This window comes from Dermacentor albipictus, chromosome 7 (genome assembly GCF_038994185.2).
Source record: "Dermacentor albipictus isolate Rhodes 1998 colony chromosome 7, USDA_Dalb.pri_finalv2, whole genome shotgun sequence".
Classification (NCBI taxonomy): domain Eukaryota; kingdom Metazoa; phylum Arthropoda; class Arachnida; order Ixodida; family Ixodidae; genus Dermacentor; species Dermacentor albipictus.
Genome location: NC_091827.1, coordinates 61,371,819 through 61,385,921, shown reverse-complemented (window position 1 = coordinate 61,385,921; position 14,103 = coordinate 61,371,819).

Here is a 14,103-nt window from a genome sequence, read left to right as displayed (position 1 = left end):
GCGCGGCATGCGAGTGACTGTGAGCGGCCTATATTTTTGCCGCTGCGCATATGACCGCTGACAAGCTGCTCTGCATAGGGAGGGAGAACGGCATGGAAATATTGCTGAGGAAAGCGAAGAATAAATGTGGATAAAAGAGAAACAAGATGTGCGAGTAAACGTTAAAATTATATTTACAGGTAAGACGGCGGCAAAAAATACCGGTTTTATGTCATGCAGTGTCACGAAGCTTAAAGCTTTCCGAGAACGCCCCTGTCTGAGACATAGAAAGAGAGACAAAGAGAAAATGTTCACATGCACAGAGGTTAACCAGATTCACTGTGCACTCGGCTACTCTGCAAATGAGCACTGAGAAAGTGTAGAGAATTTGAGGAAAATAGAAGATATGAAATTATTCTGTCCGCACAAGCCCGAGTAAAGCAACTGATGAGTGTGCTTTGTTGTCTAATTCCGCTCCGATGCTTAAGAAAATGAAAGAAAACAAACACGTGCACGCACGCGCACACACACACACACACACACACACACACACACACACACACACACACACACACACACACACACACACACACGCGCGCACGCACGCACTCACACAAAATAGTGGTTTTAGAGTAACAGGCTTGACGTAAATTGTGAATAGTGTCCAAAAATTCACTGTTCCGTTAGGGGACGGTTGCCAAGTTTATCTAGCATGCTGCACAGCTCTTTTTCTTGCGCAACAAAATGAGGCTAATTACAAAGCAGGTTTGCGATCGTCTCTTTCGACAGGCCGACAACTTTCCTTGAGTAATAGATATTTAACTACTACACGATAACTGAACCGATAACCTGAACGGCCAGTGGTGTGTTTAATAAATAAAAGGTTAAGCACCATTTTACTACCTATACACAGGATGCATTCACGTTTCACTTATGAAAAAGAAAATGAATCATTCACATAGAAGTAAGCCATAAATATATGCATAATTTGCACGTATACATAGTTTAACCTCATAAAAATGACACATTCACTTGGCAATTTCTTACAGTGATAACTATTGCCGATTGTTTAGCAACATACTGTAATTTTACATGACAGTTTAAAATTTGGTAGCGACTTTCATTTCACAAAACACGACTGCCACTAACTTTTCAATACAAATTAACATAAACTTACCGCAGTCAATAAAAAGTTAATTATTCAATTTTAGTTGTTGCTGAAGTTGAAGTTGTTGAAGTTTATTCGAAATAGGAAAAGTACACAGGAAATATTGCAAAGAATATCTGAATCCCTAGCTCGAGGCTAGTTGGGATCCATGCTAGTTATTATTCACATTCATAACGGCAATACGACAAAGTGAAATTAAAGCGTATATACATATTTATTCATCTATAAACACAAGGCAGGGTGCGTGTAACAGCTACGAGATACTTGCAGAAAGGAATTTGTATGTAGTATCTTTACACTGCAAGTGAAAAAGAAAAACAGATATCTACACCAGCGAGATGAAAATGCTATGCAGATAATAGTAGTGAGTGATAATGGGATTTCACTAATATTGTAAAAAAATTTTGCTTGTTTTACTTCCGATGGTAAGCCGTTCCGTAGGAGTGCTCGAGTGCTGTTTAACCTTCACCTTCCATATACATTACACAGTTTTGGCAAGAGAAAATTTCCCTGAAGTGCGCTGCGTGTATTGCTTCTGTAATGTCAAAAAAATTGGTAAACTCAAACCGTAGTTAGTGGTTCTGCTAGTATGAGTATGCAATGTAGTGTTAAAATTCAGTAGTAATTTAAAAGGCAGTACATTTAAACTTTGAAGCAGCGGCATTGATTTAGCATTGTAATCCATAAAAGTCATAAATCGTAAGACCCTTTTCTCAAGTACAATAGGTACTACGTATGAAACGTACGTGTTGCCCCAAGATGCAATACAGTAGGATAAATGGCTATGGAATAGGCTAAAGTAAATTGCTCTCAGAGTGACAGTCTAGAAGTAATAACGGCATTTGTACAGCATAAGACAAGCCTTGCTCAACTTTGTACGAAGCAATGGAATGTGAGGCTTCCAATGAAGATGTTCATCTAGTGTGATACCCAACTATTGAATTGAACTCAACCCATCAAGTATACTACGGTTTGAAAAAATGGAACAACATTCTCTTAGAGGTGCTTTCCATGATTAAGTAAAGAGAATATATTTAGTTTTCTTGGTATTCAGACTTAGTTTATTTGACGCGAACCACTGGTTAACACTTCGAAGTTCATTATTAGCCGCTTGAAATGTTTTGTCCAAGGAGTCTAGCGCACAAAGTAATACAGTGTCGTCTGCATACATCATAGCAGAGAAGTTTTCTAAGGCATCAGGAATATCATTTACAAATAAAGAAAAAATATTGGCCCCAGTACTGAGCCTTGTGGGACCCCTGTAGCAGTGCCAGAAACATCGGATTTGGTATCTGCAATGGCAACTAGTCTTTTTGTGGTATTGAGATAGCTGAGGAAAAATTGAAGAGTTAGACCTTGAGAACCATAGCATTCTAACTTATTTAGCAGTATTTCATGATCTACAGTGTCATACGCTTTCGCACATCTAGAAATACCCCTGGGACACGTTTAGTGTTCAAGTGAAAACTTATGCCGTCGGACAAGGTAATGCTGCTGTGTTTGTCGATCTTTTAGCTCGAAAACCATGCAGGCAATAAGACAAACTGGTTCACGTTTAAGAAATGAAGTAATTCGTTGGGCGATAAGTTTTTCAAAGCCGATGTTTAAGCAACTTAAGACAGATATAGGACGGTAGTTTTCTAACAAATAATGGTCCCCATTTTTGTAAATTGGAATAATCTTAGCGATCTTTAATAAGTCTGGATAGGTAGCAATATAGAAAGAGAGATTGAATTTTTTTCTAATGGCTTGCACAGTATATCAATACGGTGGTTTAAGGACACTCTGGATTTTCCATCGTGACCAGTAGAATATTTGAATGGCATGCCGTTAACTACGGACTTCATCTCCTCCGCTGTAATGTCCACAAAACCAAATGAGTTTGTCGTACTTTCCAGTTAGGTAACAGACGAAATAAGAGGCACATTATTAGATATTGCTTGACCAATCATACAGAAGTACGAGTTAAACTACGACACTAAGGGTTCCATAGATATTCCTCAGATTTTCAAGTCTGGCATTGTATATTATCTATCCGATGGCTTAATTACAGAGTTGGTAATGCGCCATGTATCCTTTGAATTACCAGAATTACGACTATTGAATTAGTGTAATACTCTTTTTTACGAATACGTATAGCGCTAGTTACTATATTTCGAGCCACAGAAAAATTTTGTTCATATTATTTGTTACCCCTATGTGACTTTACTTTAGTGCGCCAAAACCGTTTTTCTTTTATTAATTTGTGCAGTCCTTTCGTCATCCAAGGACAGATAGTTGTGCTATAATATCTTTTTTCTAAGGTGCTTGACGATCGCGCTAGCGCATCACACAATGCTTTGCTGAAACTGTCAATTTGCTGATTTGCATTTTTCTTCGAGTCTATAGCTAAAGAGCAAAGACACTCACGTAGTACTGGATACTTAACTTTTTGAGAAATATGAGGATGGCCCTGAGAATGAGTGCATCGATGAAAAAAGATTGACAGCCCGTGCATTCGCAGCCTTTCGGGCAAGAATTCTTCCGTTTGCAGCCCAGACAAATTTCCAGTTGTTTGCCTTTTTCCTGGTCATAGCTTTCCATAATAGAATAGTTAATTCAGGGCAGAGAGGCTCGTTAATGTATGGATCCGCTGGGCCATCTTATCCAATATCGTGAGGGCTTAGCTTTGCCTTCTTGAATCCTTTAATTATGCGTTCTCGAATAGAACGAGACATGCCCTAAACTACAGCATATGGCTGATCTTTGTCTTTATTAGGCACATGATGAATAACATCAAAGTATATTTCACTCAAAAAATGTCATGCTTTCGACAAACAAATGTCGATACTTCGACGATGTTTTCGTTTTATTTTAAAGGAAGTCCTTTGATTGCCAAATTTTGTTGTCGTGTATACAATTTTTCTGACGCGGTTTACTTTGTGGAATACAATTAGTTCAGTAACGCCTCTGCGCCACGAGGAGGGCCTGCGTGGTTCGGGTTCGACGCAAGACGCCGACGCCGCATTTTTATGCGACGCTGGGCCCTTAACGCTATAGCGTTAACACCACCTGTTAATACCACAAAGCCATAGACGCGACCACGACGGACAACAGTCAAAGAACGAATCGGGCTACACCCCGCGTGGCGGGTTGCCCGGGGCCGGGGGCTGTGGTGACACGCCGGCCGTCGCCCCCGCCACGCCCGTCGCCTGTCGCTCCCGTCCTCTTTCGACGTAACGTCACTCTAGCGCCGCGCGAACTTGCCTGCGTGAAGATAGGCCACATGTTCGTAGAATTAATTCCTAAGCGCGGCCGAGGATTCTTCGTCCTTACCATGTAGGGTAAACCCACGCTGCAGCACCGATTCGGGGACCTTCTCCTGGGCACGCGCACGGCTTCTGGCGGCCAGCCTCTAGTGGTTGCGGGCGTCTTTAGCGCACCACACGGAGCCTGGGGCTACGCCCGAGAAACACCCAAGGGCAAACACCTTTGGGGAGACTCGCAAGACCAAAGGTTTGAACTGATCGCGAATCCCGCCGATTTTACACGCAGAGGGAACAGCGTGAGTGTCGACACGCTACCAGACCTCCCGTTCGTTTCGAAAGTAACTACAGCGAACTGAGAAAATACGCAGGAAGATTTAAGGAGTGAACAAATTCTGATCGAGATGACAATAGACACGGGCCCGAGCGGTCGTGGGACTAACCCTGACAGCAAAGGCCGTAAACTCAAACTTGTGAAGTTGGACACGTTCCGCAAGAAACGACGCAGAAGAAGCGGATGAGGCGACGAGCCGATTACGGACATAGATGAGTGGACCGAGGTGCTCAGAAGGGACATAGACGCGGCAACGAGCGACGTTCCGTCCGAGGCGAACCTTGAAATAATTGACAGCAGGCTCCTAGGTATGTGGTAAGCAAAGCGAGCACTCCTATAGAGATGGAGATGTCAAAGACATAATAAGGTGTTGCGCAAGCGCATAGCACAATTACACAGAGACATCAAAGAACACGCACTCCAGGTATCCAGGGCACAATGGGAAGGCACGTGCAACGGTCTCGAGAGGCAGCTGACTGGGGTGAGGGCTTGGCGCCTCTTTCGACACCTATTAGATCCGCAGGAGACTCGGGCCGCTGAAGGTCACAAGACTCGTAGACCAGTAAGAGATTATAAAGGCGATAACTTCCTCGACGCAATACGTGACCATTACATTAAGAGGGCCGAAACCATCCAACACGCCGAATACGACGGCTGGAAACTCCATGCGGAGTTTAGCGAAGCCGAAATTCGGATAGTCCGGTTTGAACTAAACACCCGATCGGCGCCCGGCCCGCACCGGGTAACCGACAAGACTCTCGGTAACCTAGACGACGAGTCAATCTCCCACCTCGCGACCTACGTCAACGAGTGCTGGCGAGGGGGCTCCCTTCCCGAAACGTGGAAATGGGCCCGCGTTATCATGATTCCAAAACCCGGCAAACAAGTTACGCTCGATAATCTAAGACCGATTTCGCTTACGTATTGCGCCGGCAGAGTCATGGAACATGCAATTCGCACCCGCGTGACCGACCTTTTCGAAGACCGTGACGCGTTCCAGCACAGAATGCTAGGATTCCGCCGCAACCTCTGCGCACAGGACGTATTGCTTCAGCTTAAACTCCTGATCGTAGAGGACACTACCAGCTCCACTAACGCAATTCTCGGCCTAGATAGTAAAAAGGCTTTCAACAACGTTAAACACGAAGCGATCATAAAAACAATTAGAACATTAGGACAAGGCCAAAGAACGTATCATTACATTAGTCATTTCCTCGCGTGCAGGAGCGCATGCATCGTCGTTGGCGACGAAAAATCGCCGGAATTTGAGACGGGTCGTCCGGCACGCCGCGAGCATCCATCCTATAACCATTACTCTTTAATTTAGTTCTACTCCGTCTACCCGAGGAAATAACAGAAGTAGAAGGATTGCATCACATTGTATACGCGAGTGCGGATGTGACGGTCACGTCGAGCGAACGCTACAGTGATGAGTAGACGCGGTGCAGAATTACTTACGGGAAACGGGCCTGCAGTGCTCGGCTTTCAAGAATGAACTCTTAGTCTATAAACCCACAAGGAGAGGTCGTAAAACCCAGTGCGACGAGGAACGGGAATAATCCAAAATACGCATTATATTGGCACATGGTACTCCTGTACCGCACGTAGACACAATTAGAATCGTGGGGTTGCACCTGCAGGCAAATGGACATAACGGAGAGACGCTGCGAAGACTTCATCGTTCGGTAGTTGACACGATCCGAATGAAGCATCGCATGACGAATAGACGCAATGGTATGCATGAGGATTGAGCGATCCGTCTCGTGTAGGCGTACGCGATAAGCCGCATAACGTATGTTTCCTCCTACCTGAAGTGGATAGGGCCCGAAAGAAACAAGGTCGAATGCATGATACGAAAGGCTTTCAAGAGGGCGGTCGGCGTTTACACCCAATGCGAGCACCAACAAGTTTCTAGAGCTCGGACTTCCCAACTCACTTGACGAGTTAATCGAGGCGCACGATGTTGCGCAATACGAACGATTATCTAATTCAAAGACAGGTCGATGCACCATCGAGTCACTCGGCATCACGTACCAGCATGGAGAAAAGATGGCGGTTCCTGCCTGGGTCCGCGAACGTCTGATCATCCCCCCACTTCCCAAAAGCATGCACCCAACGCACCACGTTGGGAGACGCAACAAACGAGCAAGAGACCTCCAGAAGAAGTTTGGCAACAGCAACGAGGCGGTGTATGTAGACGCTGAGTGATATGGAGGAGAGAGAAGCGCGCACGCGGTCGCTGTTGTAGACCGCACGGGTAAGTGTCTCGCGAGCGCCACGGTGACCACGGGACACACGGGGGCAGCCGAAGAAGCCGCGATAGCCCTAGCACTGTCCGCGGTGCCGATCGCTGCGATCGTGATAAGCGACTCGCAAGCTGCAATCCCCGGCTTCGCACGCGGTCGCGTCTCGCGGGAAGCCGCCTGCATACTCCAAATTTTTGACGACGGCGACTCGCTATCGCCCTCACAGCGCCAAAATTCTACGGTCTTCCTCCTCTGCACCCTGGCGCACAACGATGTCCCACTCGCGGGCAACGAGGCGGCCCACGCCACGGTTAGAGGTTTCACACGCCGAGCCGCCGCAGATTACATGGCCGCCGCCTCCGCCCCCGAGAGCGGGGCATCGGATCTGCCGGATCGGGACCCTAAAACAGAAATGCAGCGACAAGAATCACAATGGGCATGGGGCGATCGCCTGACCACGTTCAGAGACCTCACCAAACACTACAGACTCGAAAGACGCACATTCCCGCCAGCACACGATAATTTAAACGGTAATGAGGCTGTAATTTTACGCTTCCTCCAGACACACACCTACCCCAGCCCCGCCTTCGTACATCACTGCTTCCTGAGTTTATATCCAACTGTAAAGCTTGCGGACCGAAGGCAATGCTGCGACGCATGCTCTGGGATTGTGCCGGCAACCACGGTAATGAAACCAACTCAGTTCGCGACGACGAGTCCGTAATCGCGGCCGTTGCCACAGTACGGGAAGCCTCGAGCTCGCTTCTTCCCGACGCCGCCCCGGCTGCGGGAGCCACCGGGGACCTTCTCCATTGGCGTCGCCGCCACTGGGAGGCGGCTCTCAAAAGTTCAGAATTGGCAGACCGGCTCTGGGCCGCCCGGCCAGCCGAAGATGCAGTCCGAGTCCAAGGACTTCGAGCCGCCACCTGAGACCACCACAAGGTAAACTGCCGGACCATGTTGTTGTTGTTGTTGTTGTTGTTGTTGTTGTAGCCTCTGGCACGTGTGGCTCCTACCCACGATGGGGGATTGGCCAAGAAATGGGTGGATTATTCCAAAATAATATAGAGCATAAATTTCCTAATGTCTATGGAAATAGCATTTAATAGGGTCGAATTACCGGCTAAAATAAAATCAGGAAGGTGCTGTTGAATGAGTAATAATTAATTTAAAGTAATAAAAAAAAGAATTTAGCAGGGCATTCGTTTACATTCTGTAAGAAATGTTTGGACAGCGAAGCATGCATCGCTGTGGCTGAATCCCAAAGTGCACGCCCAGAATGAAAGAATTACAGGTTCTGTCAAGTCCAGGCCAATTCTTCGAAAAGGTATCTCCAACAATCTTTTTCTTAACGCAGCAACGCGGCGACAAAATAGAAGAAAGTGGTGTATCGTCCCTTCCTCATTACAAAAAGAACAAAGGGAAGAGGGAACCAAACCCGACCTGTTCAAATAGAAATTTAGGGAGGGAATGCGGCAGCGTAATTTGGTGAGGCAGACCTCAAGCATCTTTGTGTAACAAGATTCGCTATGCCAGGGAAATGCCAGGTGTTTATACTCTGGAGAAGCTGTCAAATGTGGGTTTGATAAGGCTTATCTAATTGATCTCATCCGAAATCTTGCCGCCGTGATCTGTGCTGTCACTAGTAGAATAGGAAGAACAGGGCCGGATAGTGATGCATGTGCCAGTGAATCGGCAGTTTCATTAAAAAACAAACCTTTACGACCAGGCACCCAAATCAAATGAATGCATTGCACATGGGCAGGAACTAGTAAGTGGAAGAGTTTTAGCATGGGTGACTCATTAGTAGCGGTAAGGCATACAGAAAGGGAGTCAGTAAGAATGGCAGCCGTTGTAATCATTTGGTCTAATTTTCATCAATAAAGTTTCTTCTCCTCCTTCTTCTTCTTCTTTATCTTCGTCCTCTTCTTCAACTTCTTCAGGTAGCAACTGTTTAGATGATCATGAACATTGGTATACACATACGTAATAAAAAGATGACGTGAAATACTAAGTGGTAGTAGCAGCAAATATATTCCTTATATTCATAGAGACTGTGCGCTAACTTGAACGCTTTATGCGTTACAGCACCGGCACTTCACTGAAGAATTTGTGAGAGGAATAGAAGCCTAAAAAAGGGAACTCTTCCACCTGAGTATCTTTCAAGTCAGAAAACAGCATCTGTTCGAGAAGTTAACGCCCGAAGAAGGCAAGCAGCAGGGACAATAGTCTTTTTCCATTATGTGACATTTAAAAAACAATACTTGACATGTCTTAAGTATGCGGTTTGTTCTGTAGACTGCCAAGCAGCGTCTTACCTTGTTTTTCGAAATGCGGCCACAACCAGGCATATGGCCACGTGTTCTTTACGCATTCGAGGAATGGACGTTTTCAACTGAAGCGAGCATCGCCGACAGTTCAAGGGCGACTCCGGTGAATTTTTGATGCACACTGACCTTAATAAAATGTTGAATAACATAATTAACATTAAAAAATTAAGCGCCTAATTCACGCGCCGCTCAGTAGTTCAAATTTGCATGGCCGATGAACTCGCGCATCACTAGTTCTAGCAGGACACGCGATGTGTAATGCATGTGTACATACCTAGTGAAATGTTTCATACGTGACCCGATAATTTCAAGCGTTTGCTCAACTACTGTTGAAGAAATCACACAAAGGTACATACAGATCGCTTATACCTGTAAATAGATTTCTCAAAATTGATACAAAAACAATAAGGACGATATGTCGAGCTACAAGAATGCACATAAAACCGTTTCTATATATGCGTACATGAGTCGCCATGCACGGGCGCTCTCTGTTCGAGATGTCTGAACGACCGTGGCGGGAAACCACGCGAAAGTGACCAGCATTCAATACCCGCGAAATAATAATTTATTTCCCAATACGTATACTTTGTCACTGAGTAATCATTATGCGGTGCTGGGCTTGGCTTGGCTGATGATTATGAAGTCCTCCAGCATCACAATACTCGCAGGTTTATTCGTCATGACGAATGCCATCGCGATACAGAAAGATGCACGACACAAGGGCTGTTCTTTCCAAACAAGTTTTAATATACAGTCGCGCAGGATTCGTACAAAGATGTGAGAAGAGACGCAAAAAAACAAAGAGAAATAAACAACTTATTTATTTAGATTTACAGATGCAACTAAGAGCAAAAAAAATCAAGGGTGGAGAAATATAGCGGCTAAGGCGAGATTACCGAGCATGTGACTTACGCACAAAGGAACAAGTCAACCAATATATTCAGCGTGAAAAACAAGATACTAATACGAACGCAATGTTACGTAGTCACCAAAGCATATCACCACCTCCCGCTGCAGCGAGAAGGCACACGTCTTCTCCCTTTCCTGTTCCCTACTGACGTTCATTCAAAAGATGTATGAACTGGTGCACCGACTCGCACAAACATCCACCTTGCCAAAAATGGCAGTTGCCACTCTGAGAGCTTCCTGTCGGCGCACTAAACGGGCACAAAGCAAGAGGAATCGCTTGAGAGTCTGTCGATTGCCGCGTAACTTTAAGAAATGCCTGCCTCCCCTTCTCAATTTGTTTTCTTTCGTTCTTTGCGCAGCTGCTCGAGATGAGCTGTTGTTGGCGCAGCCGTTCTCGCAGGAGACCCCAAGAGAGAAAGTTTGGCTTTTCTTGCTATAGAATAATATGGGCCCGTGCTACACGTGCTCGGCGGCCTATGAGAGGGCGGCGTATATTTTTCGAGCTATGTGGTCGCACTGATGACGTCTGCCGGGGGGGGGGGGGGAGGAGCGAGATTCTCGACGACACTCTCGCTGGCTGCGCGGAAAGTCAGCTTTGAACACCAGTTGGTTTGCCACCGAATTGTGAGCACGAATTTGACGCATGCAAGAGAAAAGCGCATAAAGTTCTTGCGTCTCTATGATCTGGTCAGTTGGGAACATAAGATTTAGAATCGTACTTTTTTGCTCTTTAGAAAAACTGATGCGCACAAATTGGGCCCGAAAGATTTTAATCGGGTACTATAACTTCTATTATTATTATTATTATTATTATTATTATTATTATTATTATTATTATTATTATTATTATTATTATTATTATTATTATTATTATTATTATTATTATTATTATTATTATTATTATTATTAAATATCTTTAGTATTAACGCCATCTTAATTTGAAGTGAAAGATGTTGCAGAGGCAGTAAGGCCACTCACTGCCTGTTGGAAACGCACAGCGCCCGCCTGCCTTAATATGGTGAGGGCGTAACAAGGGCACAGTAGTTGATCACTGAGAAATCGCAGAGATTGGAAATGGAAAAGAAAAGCAGAAAAGAGTGACACGGGAGGTAGTGTAGAAACACTGAAATCAGCCAGCCCTCTAAGCCATGAAAAGAAAAAATGAAAAAGAGGAAAAGGGAAATAACAAGCAGCAGCAACCAAAATGCACCGAGCGGGAAGCAAACCGATGCGACATTACACGGCGGGGCAGGCGGGAAGCGCTCCAAGAGGTATCACAAACTGTACTGCACAATTTACATAGAAATGACAGCATAAATTTTGTACGCACTTGCTTTCCGTCAGTAGCGATCGTTCTACGACTCCTTCGGACACAGAATATAAGAGATCGTTATTGCTTCTCAAGCTTACCACTGCCGCCAAAAACCTACCGTGGTCTTAATTGCGCAAACAGAGCACGGCTGTTTCATGCATACAAATAGCAATTAGCACACAGTTCGCTTTATTCATTGGCATGCATTGCTCCGTCTGCAGCGTTTGCGGGCTCCTCAACCTGATGACGCAAAGTGGGTAACCCACTCGCATATTTTGCACTGTTTACGAATCACTGTCGGTCAGTATAAGCCGCGAATTGACCTTGAGAAAACTTACAGGTGCCTAAAAAAATAATCCACCGTCACGTGGTCGAACGCACGTACCGCAAACATACGTCCTACACTCCTCGCGGGCACTTCGTTGCACCGGTGCGTACCGGTGCCAAAACTCACTAGCTAGAACGACAATACACTTCCTGCAAAAACCGTCTCAGGATGACTGCCAACATTGTTGCCACTAGCACTGAAGCAATATGGAAGCATTGAAGCAACATGTGACGCCGAAACTCATCACATGCGAGACGTACACTGCGGTTTCCCTCTGTACACGTGGCGCCATCCAGCGACGCCGCCGCGAAGTGCGCGCGTGGTGCATGCCAGAATGCATATTTTAATAACGGGAAAATCACACACCCACCCGTTCGTTGCAATTGCTACAAAGGAAACTCATACGGGTTCCTCGAAAGAAAAGCCTCGCAGTTGAAGAAAAATTCGTCCCGGTGCGCGACTCGAACCCGGGACAACCACTTTTCCGCGGAAGCCGCTCTACCATCTGGGCTACGCAGGCGGCTAGTAGATGGTAGGGCATAGTCGAATTTGTCAACAAATCGAAGCAAAGGCAAGAGCTTGACGTAATAGTTCTGCGGAAACGCGCAAGGTGGAGAGAAGACGAGGACGAATTTTTCTTTAACTGCGAGGCTTTTCTTTCGAAGAAACCATATGGGTTTTCTTTGTAGCAATTGCTACGAATGGGTGGATGTCTGATTTTCTCTTTATTAAGTACTTCTCGCCACCTTCCGGGTTTCGGCAGAACTATTACGTCAAAATGTATATTTACACAACATTGTCGGACTATAAGTATATGACGCCGGCTTGTTTCTCTCCTGCAGTGGAGAAATTGTATTTTCGCCACTGAAGAGTAGCGCAAGTACAGTGGCACATACCTAGTGACTAAAGTCGGCGTCAAAGAGGTTCGTGTTGCATATCGAGTATCACATACTAGGCCACACAAATTCGACCCATTAGACGACGAACCCAAATTGGCGTGGAAGATGTTAGACGGGACCCACAGACAGACAAGCGTGCCGCAAGCAGGTTGAAGTTCTGAAAGAATGCTAATCACATTAACACTAGGTCTACGTGGTGTACAAAGCGTGACCCAAAGACACTGAATCTTGCCAGCTCCATTCTTCTGTAGAATCGCGCTTTCCACGCAGCGGTGCCGTTTCCAAGGAGCCGTGCCCCTGAACCCCTCCACAAGGCAAATAGCGGTGTGACCAACGCTGTAGGAGCTCGCGAATTTCCGAAACTTTCGAACAACCAACCCAATATTGTCTAACTTGACTCGGTCTTCGAATCGAATGTTCACTTTCAATCAATGCAAATATATTTCGAATGGTTTTCGAACATTTTACACAATCATTTGCGGACGATCAAACAGATTCGGAGTAGCAGTGCGATAAGTGTTATCCAAGCGGTTATAATAGATATAAGGCCCGACAAATTACGGGTTGCCCGTTCGCTCAGGGAGCCACAATTTCCGGGATAAACCAGTATCATTCGAACACAGTGAAGAATTCTGAGCATGCGTACAAACTGCTTATTTGTAACGATCCAGTTGTTCTTTTTAATGAACAACACTATCAATTATGTCTGAAACACGCCCCTTGCGAACTACGCAGGAGCCCAACATGCACCCACATCTACACAGAGATCAACGACTATCTTCACAAATACAAGAAATGCGAAATTCATACCGAACCGCATTACACTTGATGGAGCACTAAAAATAATGAAGAAATTACCAGCAGTGGAACGCGAAAGTTCGACATTTGAACATTTCTAACATATCATGGCAATAGTGTATGTATAATATCGCCGTTAACCTTTTTGTATTGAACGGCCCCTTATCTCAAGCGCTCATCACTTACATGTACGTGTAAAGAACTGGCTGCTCTGTACTTATTGAAAAGGAAATTTATTCACCCGTAGGCACACTTACAACAGTGGTAGGAACGAAAAGTACAGTATGAGGTACATCACATGTAATACATCATACTTGATGTAAACAAAAAAGATTAACAATTGAAATAATAAATGGTGTCTTCTTGACACTGGCTTTGCCACACACAACAACAACAACAACAAAACTCATTACCACATCCACGTAAAAGCATAATTGTCGGCCTCGAGTTTATGAAAGGTACTCGGGGCACATACTGACACAGCCTGAACTCGGGCAACCGAATTGAGCATTATTCTGGCTGTAGAGAGACTTTGCCTAGGGAGACGGTTATGTA